This window comes from Nothobranchius furzeri, chromosome 3 (genome assembly GCF_043380555.1).
Source record: "Nothobranchius furzeri strain GRZ-AD chromosome 3, NfurGRZ-RIMD1, whole genome shotgun sequence".
NCBI classification, from domain to species: domain Eukaryota; kingdom Metazoa; phylum Chordata; class Actinopteri; order Cyprinodontiformes; family Nothobranchiidae; genus Nothobranchius; species Nothobranchius furzeri.
The window spans coordinates 90,154,482-90,163,484 of NC_091743.1; the positions used below are offsets into that span (position 1 = coordinate 90,154,482).

A 9,003-nucleotide genomic window follows, 5' to 3' on the forward strand; every position below is an offset into this window, starting at 1 on the left:
AGTTTCATTGATCATCACAGATACCAGTGATGTTACATCCATTGTAATATTTTTAGATGCTGTGAAGGGAACTTCATCATGCTTTAGCTTAAAATCTGTGGCTGTAAGCAAGCACCACACACACACACACACACACACACACACACACACACACACACACACACACACACACAAGCGCTGAGCTAAATCAATGAAAATGTCCCTCCAAACGGCGGGCTGAACAAAAGAACACCCAACGTGGCGATCTCAAAAAACTTGAATTTGAACCCTTACTTCTGCTTATATTACACCCAAACCTCTGTGAAAATGCTAGAAGCCGTAGTTGTACTTTAAAATACCTTTATTGGCTTCAAATACATCTGTTTCATACTGCTAATTTATCTACGAAAACAAAAGCGACCCTACCAAATGGCGGCGGTACAGGCCCATTATAAAACACACAAATACCTCGTCATCAAACCTTCAGGAACAGTCAACGTTCCATTACAGTGGTTTTACCTGGATATACGTTCATTTACATCATATTAGGACCAAGTTTAAGTTCAAATTTTTAACTTTTATAGACATACAGATGAGGGAAAAACGTTGTCAGACCATAGCTCATTTAATTCTGAGCTGCGCCTGCGCAGAAGCCCTCTGTGCCCGCAGTGGTGCCACCGCACCCTCTGCTGGTGGGAATGACCACAGCAACCTTAACTTTACATAATACATATAAGCTTTGTTATACAAAAAAATAAAAAATAAAATAGAAAGGGTGTCTGTTTTCATAAAACTTATAATATAGCATTTTACAGTCTACTACACTTTCCCCTGCTTCAAGAGATGACTCCGGTATCTTGTACTTAGGAGTATAGTCAGGCCAATATACAGTCAGAGTCAGTATTTATGGTCCTTCAAAAATGTCAAGAGTTTTTAGTCTTGTCACAAGTCTAACATGTCCATACAGGAGTACGGTAATAGGACATGTATGGTTGTGTCGGGTACAAAGTCATGGGGTAAGGTGTACAGGCAAAAAACCTATTCGCTCCTGCATTCCAAGGGTGTTAAGAAGGTTGTCCAAACTGATTGTAGGTGAACACTTCTCGTGGCTTAACGGTTCTCGCTGATCTTTGTACTGTTGTACCATCCTCTTCTGGTGTGGTTGTTTCAGGCCAATTGTCACAAACTTGTGCATCTGATACACTATTTTCCATTTCACTATCCTCAATAGGAACAGTTTGATGCACATTTTCCATAGCATCATTTGCATCCGGTATGGGTATCTCAGCTGGTTTTGTGACAGTAGGCACTGTTTGTCATGCTGAAGTCAGAGCAATAGCTAGGGTTGGTACTTTTGAACGTTGTAGTTTAACTTGTGGTTGTGTCCATTGCTCCTGTGTGTTAGATAGTTTTGAATACTTTGGGTTACAGGTTGAAATTCAGGGGCTGCAGCTCTGAGTTGAGGGTGTGATTGAGATGGAGGTCTTGGTCTCATATTGTACACAGGTACGCGTTGCCAGTGATAAGTGTATTCCTCTTCTTCATCAGACTGTTCTGACCCTTGCAAAGCAGCTTCTTGAATTTTCCCTTGTTTTTTCTTGTGATTTTGTCTTTTCCGGTTTACATTTTGACTTTGTCCCTGTTTCAGTGGCAAATCATTGACCAGCAATAGGAGGTTTCTGTGCAAGACTCCAAGATTACGTTCTCCGATTTCAGCTTGAATGCGCTATACAGGTCCATCTCCTATCCTTTCAACAACTAAATGAATGCATTTTTCCCAAAAAGCTCTTAGTTTACTGGGACCTCTACGTTCTGAAAGATTTCTGACTAGTACACGGTCTCCTGGTGTAAAGGGATGCCTTTTGTATGATGGTCATAATGCTTTTTCCCTTTTGCAGAGCTTTTGTTGCTGTTTTCAGGAGCGATTTTGTATGCCTCTTGCATATGAGTTGCCCATTTTTCTGCATACTCTTTTCTTGTTTTCCACTCGCTATCAGGTTTTATGTCAAAGATTAGGTCTACTGGCAATCTAGGTGCTATACCATAAAGCAGGAAAAATGATGAGTACGCAGTTGCTTCCATGTCTGGTACAGTTACATGTGTGAAGAATGTGTGGTAGATGGTCTTTCCACTCTGCTTTCTTTTCTTCATGTAGTGTGCGTAACATTTGTAGTAGTGTTCTGTTTAGCTGCTCAACAGGATTCCCTTGAGGGTGGTAGGGAGTTGTTCGGGAATGGGCTATTCATGCAAGTTGTTGGAGTCTTTGGAACAGGCTGTTTTCAAACTCCTGGCCCTGATCATGGTGGAGTTTCTCAGGGTATCCAAATCTAGGGATAAAGTCAAAGAAGATCTTTTCAGCAGCAGTTTTACCAGACTCATTCTTACTCGGGTAGGCTTGCGCAAAACGTGTGAAATGATCTACCAGGACTAAAATATATTCATAACCACCTTTACTCGGATCAAGATGGAGGTAGTCAACTGATATGGGTTCAAATGCTGTACTTGTGGTGACTGACCCCAAAGGTGCTTTATCCAGTATACATGGTCGTTTCTGTTAATTACATGTGCACTGACGAATGACATAATCTTCAATGTCCCACTGCATGAAGGGCCAAAAGAAGCATTCTCTCACTAAGTGAATGACTTTGTCAGCGCCTACATGTCCCATGTCATCATGCAAATGTTTTTAAACAGTCTTTGTCAGTTTAGTGGGAAGAACTGTTTTCTTTGCCCAGCACATCGGTAGAGCAGTCCTTTGTCAAGCTTTCGTTTATTCCATTCGTGTACAAGTCTCTTTGTTTCACGTGCCATTTGTTTCTTGTCTTTTTCATTAGGACTCCATCCTCTTTGTTTTAGGTGTATCACCTCTGTGATTGAAACATACTGTCTTTGAGCTGTTTTGATGTCTTCGGGAGAGAGCATCGGGGTTCCTTCTTGGGGTGTGTCACTTGCATTTGAGTTGAACACTAGTGCAGCAACCCAAGGTACTTCACTCTCTCTCATGGCTTTGTACCCTTGCCAAATTGCAGATAGGACCATTGGGGGCATGGTTTCTTTATATTCGGACAAGTGATCTGGCAGTTTGATGGGATATCTGGACAGTGTGTCAGCGTCTGCGTTTGATTTGCCAGGACGATACTTGATGGAAAAATGAAAGTCCGCTAACTCACCCACCCACCGATGCCCACCACGTTTAATTTGGCCATGCTCAAAACTTACGTGAGGGCATTATTATCTGTGTACACTGTGAAAATGGGAGCGTAATAAAGGTAATCCCTACATTTATCACAGATTGCCCACTTTAACGTGAGAAACTCAAGCTTGCTACAATGAATGTGATGGGTTTTTTTCTGCTGGCGTAAGAGTTCTGGAACCATATGCTATGACACATAAGTTGCTCCCCTGTTGCTGGTGAAGTACGGCTTCCAGGCCTTCGCTCGAAGCATCGGTATGAAGGAAAAAGGGCAAATCAAAGTCTGGATATGCGAGAATAGGTGGACTTGTCAGCATATGGACAAAGCGTGACACTACTGTGCTGTGTTCTTGAGTCCATTTGACTGGTGTCTTTGAGGGAAGTTGACCACTAGTGTTACTGTTTTGTTTTGTCTTGTTTGATCTGACTTGTTTGGGTTTGCAATCTAACTCACAGGGACTCTCAAGTAGCTTAAACAGCGGTTTGGCTAACCTGGAAAAGTCCTGAATAAATGTCCGGTAGTGACCTAGGAACTCGAGGAGGGCTCTCACTTCTCCCACAGTCTTTGGTTCTCGGTCTCTAAGCTGGTAAACCACTTCTAGGTCTTTGGGGTCTATCTGGACACCTTTGTTAGTCACAAGACGACCAAAGTACCTGATATGCCTTTTAAACAGTTCGCACTTCTTAGGGCGTAACTTAACACCATGTTCTCTAAGTCTGTGTAAAACATGTCTGAGGTCATTTACATGGTCAGAAAAAGTCTTAGAGTAATGAACACATCATCTAAGTAAGGAGAACAACACTCATCCCTTAACCCCTCAAGAACTCCTTCCATGCATCTTTGAAACACTGCTGGGGCATTGGTAAGGCCAAGTGGGAGATGGTTCCACCCATATAACCCCAGGGAGTGCTAAAAGTGGTGAGATGTTTGAAGTTTTCCTCCATGAATCCTTGGTGATAAGCACTGCCTTGGTTTAGTATTGAGAACCTTGAGTATCCCCCTTAGTTATCCAGCAAGTCTTGAATGTGTGGGAGTGGATGACAGTCAGGGGTTGTTTTGCGGTTTAATCCTCTAAAATTGACACACACGCATAAAGACGTCCTTTTTTCTAACACACACCACTGGTGAGGAGTACGGTGATGTGGACTTCTAACCCAGCCATGGTCAAGCAGCTTGTGGACATAGACTTTCACCTCTTTGTACAAAGGTTTGGGGATTGAATTGTAAGATGTTTGGACTGATACGTTGTCTGTGAGGTTAATTTTGAGTTGCAAACTTGGAATACGGCCAATGTCTGAGTCTGTTTTGGCGAAAACATCAGATTTATCAAACAACATGTATCTTACAATGCTTTGCTCATCTTCTCCAAGGTAAGACAAATTGACTGGTGGATGCCATCCTTCACTTGTATGTTTTGTTTGCCATTTGTCACAATTTTTGTGGTTTGGTCTTACATTGGCAGAATGTGCATTCACACACGGTTGGGACTTTGGGTCTGGCTTTATCTCAGTAGCTTCTTTGAGTGTACCAAGAGTAATTCTCTATGGATGGTAAATGTCATGCTTTGTGGTATTCTATACAGGAATTTTGACAGTCATTGTAAACCCGCTAGGAACATCCATGAACGCATGGAACAACTCTAAACTATCAGGACAATTGTGCAGTACACTGGGCTGAAAGAGCGTTGCACCGTCCACTGGAGAGCCTCTCACTATGCAGCGAACTTCACCAATCTAACCTGCATGTACCATGACGCCCTTTTTACCTGTCTTAACATTACACTCCACATAGTTGTCAGCTAGTGTCAAAATGTCAAGCATAGACACCAAGGCTTTGGCTACACCGTCATCAACACTTAAAGCTTCTCTGAGTAGACCTGTGATATCAGGGTCAGTGTCTTTGATGGCTTTGATTGTCTCAGCAATAACATTACTGCCTAAAATGGGGTGATTAAGACACTCCTGGGTGATGAGAATGGGAACTTGGATAGTGACATGTCCATAATTTTTACTTAGTATTTGGAGTTCTGTGTCTGCCCATCCTCCAAAAGGGACATTTGTGCCGTTTGCAGCAGAGATTAAGTGGTTTGTCTGACAGGAGGGATTCAAGTGGTTGAATGGGAACATTAGGTAATGTCTCTTTCATCCAGGTTTTCCCCGCCATTGCCACCTAGGCTCCTGAATCAAGTAGCATTTGAACTGAAGCTCCATTGAGAGCACATGAAACCATGCATCTTTTACCTATGAGTAGTGCAAGTTTCTTTCGTGGTGGAGGCTGAGTTGTCTTTGACTTTGCAGGTTTTGGTCGACTCTTTGATGGGGCGCATGGGCTGTCCTAGTCACTGGCTGCCCCTCTCCAGCAACCTCTTCGTGTTTCCCGACACCTTCGGTTGTAAACAGCCTATGGCCGTGTGTCCTGTTTGGCCACACACAAAACAATGTTGACAGGAAGTTTTATTTTGGTGTACACAAGATCTGCTTTGGTTTTCTGCTGTTACCAGTGAACCATGTCTTTGAGGACTAGAGTCAACAGATAAGGCGTTGTCAGGTGGCCTGGTCATTTGGGCAAGATGTCTAGTCAGTGAGGACACCTGTGCTGTCAGTTCCCTAATAGCATCTTGTTGAGTCTGTCGTTCTTTGTCAGTCTTACTGTCTTTAGTCCTGCCACCACTGTCAAGAGTCGCAACGCTTACTGTCTTAGTCTTAATAGTTGTACCCAGTCTTTTCTGTCTTTGGGCTTCTTCACTAGTTGACACTGATTTGTTCAAGTAAGAAGTTGTCACTAACTTGCATGTCATTAAGGTGAGGTTTGAAGTCACGTCTCACATAGTCATTTTTTCATTTAACCCTTGATAGAGCATATGGAGAAAAGTACATTGTACGAGTTTCACATCACAGTGAAAACCAGTAACAACTTGTTGTGACTCGAAAATAATACACTGCTTTAAGCCCATTATTCTGTACATGAACTGTTGTGGACTTTCTTTTTCAGACTGTTTAGCACTGGCTAGCTCTTGAAAAATCTCATTACTGTTTTTGTCACGAATAGGAGAGCAAAGAAATCTCTAAAGTTCATCAACATTTAAATGGCTCTTGTTAGTTAACATGCCTCTGAATGTGCCTGGTTTTGTGATTTTGAGTACACTTCTGATAACTTCAGACTCAGAAAACCCTTCTTGTAACCCTTCATCAATTTGCTTACACATGTTACCATAAGAAACGTCTGAACCAGTATCTGATATTTGTCCACCACTGACTCTCTGTGTGGTAGCAGACTTTCTACATCACTAAGAATCAATACCAGATTTCTAGAGATAGAGGACGGACTAACCATGCCAAGTAGAGGAGCAATAGTTTCCATGGGTTGTGGTGGAGCGGTGAGACTCTTCTGTGATGGACTGATGCCTCTGTCCTCTCTGGAGGATGAGAACGGTAATGGGCGATGGGGATGGTCTTCAGGATGAAGTGAAAAGGGGTGTAGAATGTCTCTGGGGTGTGTGACAGAATGTGTGGGGGAAGGGCCAGTTCTGAGGTAAAAAGAAGGGGAATAGTAGTTGGGTCGACCTCCTGGACATGGACTGGAACCTCAACTCCAGTTTCTTCGGCATCTGTAGATGTCAGTAAGTTAGTGATCAAGTCATCTAGGAGGAGTATATGGGACAAAACTTCATCTTCCATGGCCTTCAACTTGTCACTTCTAAGTAGTCGATGATCAGCTCATACAGGTCAATGTCACTTAGCTCTTCAACACTGGCCTTTGCAGTGCCGTCATCAATAGAGAGGACAATGGTTTGTAGCTGACTTGTACTCAAATTAGAAAGCTGTCTCTGGATCTTAACGATCAGCGCCTGCCGTGGTGCATTAGTGGCCATGATGTTCAATGGTGGTAGATACTCCCTGGATGACACACTGATGTAGCCTTCCCTGAAGTTCTGGACATCTCAAACGCTGTACTTCCACTCCTCACCCGGCTGTGACTTTACTCCAAAGGATCCTGGACGAGCCCCCAATTGTTACAGGTGCCAGCCCTAGGGGTAAGCTGGGCGGTGACAAGTGGCACACAGCTAGCGTAGGCCGTGTTGCAGAAATCAGAGTCTGTGGCTGTCGAGAGACGAGGGAAACACGTTGTCAGACCATAGCTCGTTTAATTCTCACATTTCTCTAATTTCCCTCTGGGATTAATTAAGTATTTTTGAATTGAATTGAATTCACACACAGCACATTCATACAATAGACAATAATCCCCCCAAATAAGTGACAACACAGTAAATAATAGTATAAAAATGAAAATCAATATGCATAATTGACAAAATATTGAAAAGTGCAATTAATACAGGCTTTAAATAGAATACAATTTACAAAACCCAATATTAAAATCGATCAAAAAATAATAAAATGACATTAAACACCTTTGCTCCCACCCATCACTAAATCACACAACCTGGTTCATTCTTGGAACCTGCAGACAGAAGCATGTGGTAATCTGTAATTTGTGATGCAGTAACAATCATTGTGTTCCCTGTATGACCTTTGACCTTACCTGTGTGGTCTTCTCGACAACAACTGTTCTCCCTCTCCATTGACATGAGTTCCCATTTATCGCAGGAAAACCTGAGTGATGAATATTTAAGCTCACACATTACTGCAGATAAATAATTCCTGCTAATGCATTAGACTGCACAGGAGTTTGTGTCCAACCATTTTAGCTGCTGCAGCTGATTTACGTTAAAATAAATTAAAAACTGAAACTTTGGTGTTAGAGATGAACTGGAGGGGGAAGCAGCATTGATATAAGGTTTGATTAGTGTTGGCTACAGAAAATAGTTAAGTTCATCGAGTTATTTCAGTGATTAAACAGCAATATTTATTGATGCACGCAGTAACAGCAACATTAAAACACATGTGCAACATGCAGGTAAAATACTGTTTCTATGTCAAAAAATACAAACCAACATCTACATTGATGCATGATGTTGGCAATTAGTGCTAATATAGTTAGCTTCTTGGCAAAACTCACCCATCTGACACAGTCATTCCCAGTCCCTGGTGAACGGCTGGTTGGTCTTCAACATCTAAACTTTATTTTAAGTCGGGTTCAAACATATTAGCTTGAATAATGAAAAATTAATCCGTATCTTTAACAGCATGACCTGCTGGAAGATACTAGCTGCTACTAGCTGCTGCTAACGCTAAACGCGGCTGCTGTAACTTGAGTGTCTAGGTTGGCCTGACTCAGGCTTCTGGGGAGCCAACCAATCAGCAAGCAGCTCATTATCATATTCATGTCCGGGCCGAACGGGAGGGTAAACAGGTCTTTTGAGATCAGGGATGAAATAGAGATTAGAATGGCCTGTATCAGGTCTCCTGGGACAGATGAAAACCAAAAGGTAATGTTTTATGCTTTTTAAAGGCTCAATGCACAGTTTTAGATTGCTGATTAACTGGATTTGTTGTCCCCTTTAAAATATTATTTAGTAACAACTAAACTTTGTTCAGTTCCTTTACTTTTATTCCCAAATGTTTTCAACACAAGATCTTTCAAACATTGACTCCTCTGACCTCTAGCATCAACAAGGCATTTTCGCCCCCAGGACTGTCGCATTCTGGAGGTTTTCCCTGTTCACACCATTCTTTGTAAACCCCAGAAATGGTTGTGTGTGAAAATCCCAGTAACTGAGCAGATTGTGAAATACTCGGGCACCAACAACCATGCCACGCTCAAAATAGCTTAAATCACCTTTCTTTCCCATTCTAACGTTCAGTTTGGAGTTCAGGAGATGGTCTTGACCAAGACCACACCCCTAAATGCATTGAAGCAACTTGCCATGTGA

General features: G+C 42.2%; 1 long non-coding RNA gene across 1 annotated transcript; it reads right to left on the reverse strand.

Moving 5' to 3' along the window:
* Positions 1 to 245: 245 nt before the first annotated feature.
* LOC129153771 (uncharacterized) lies at positions 246 to 8,675 on the reverse strand. The gene is made up of 3 exons (XR_008559730.2): positions 8,190 to 8,675; positions 7,713 to 7,783; positions 246 to 7,273 (listed from the first exon to the last, which is right to left on the reverse strand). It is a non-coding gene; the product is annotated as an uncharacterized lncRNA (long non-coding RNA).
* Positions 8,676 to 9,003: the final 328 nt, after the last annotated feature.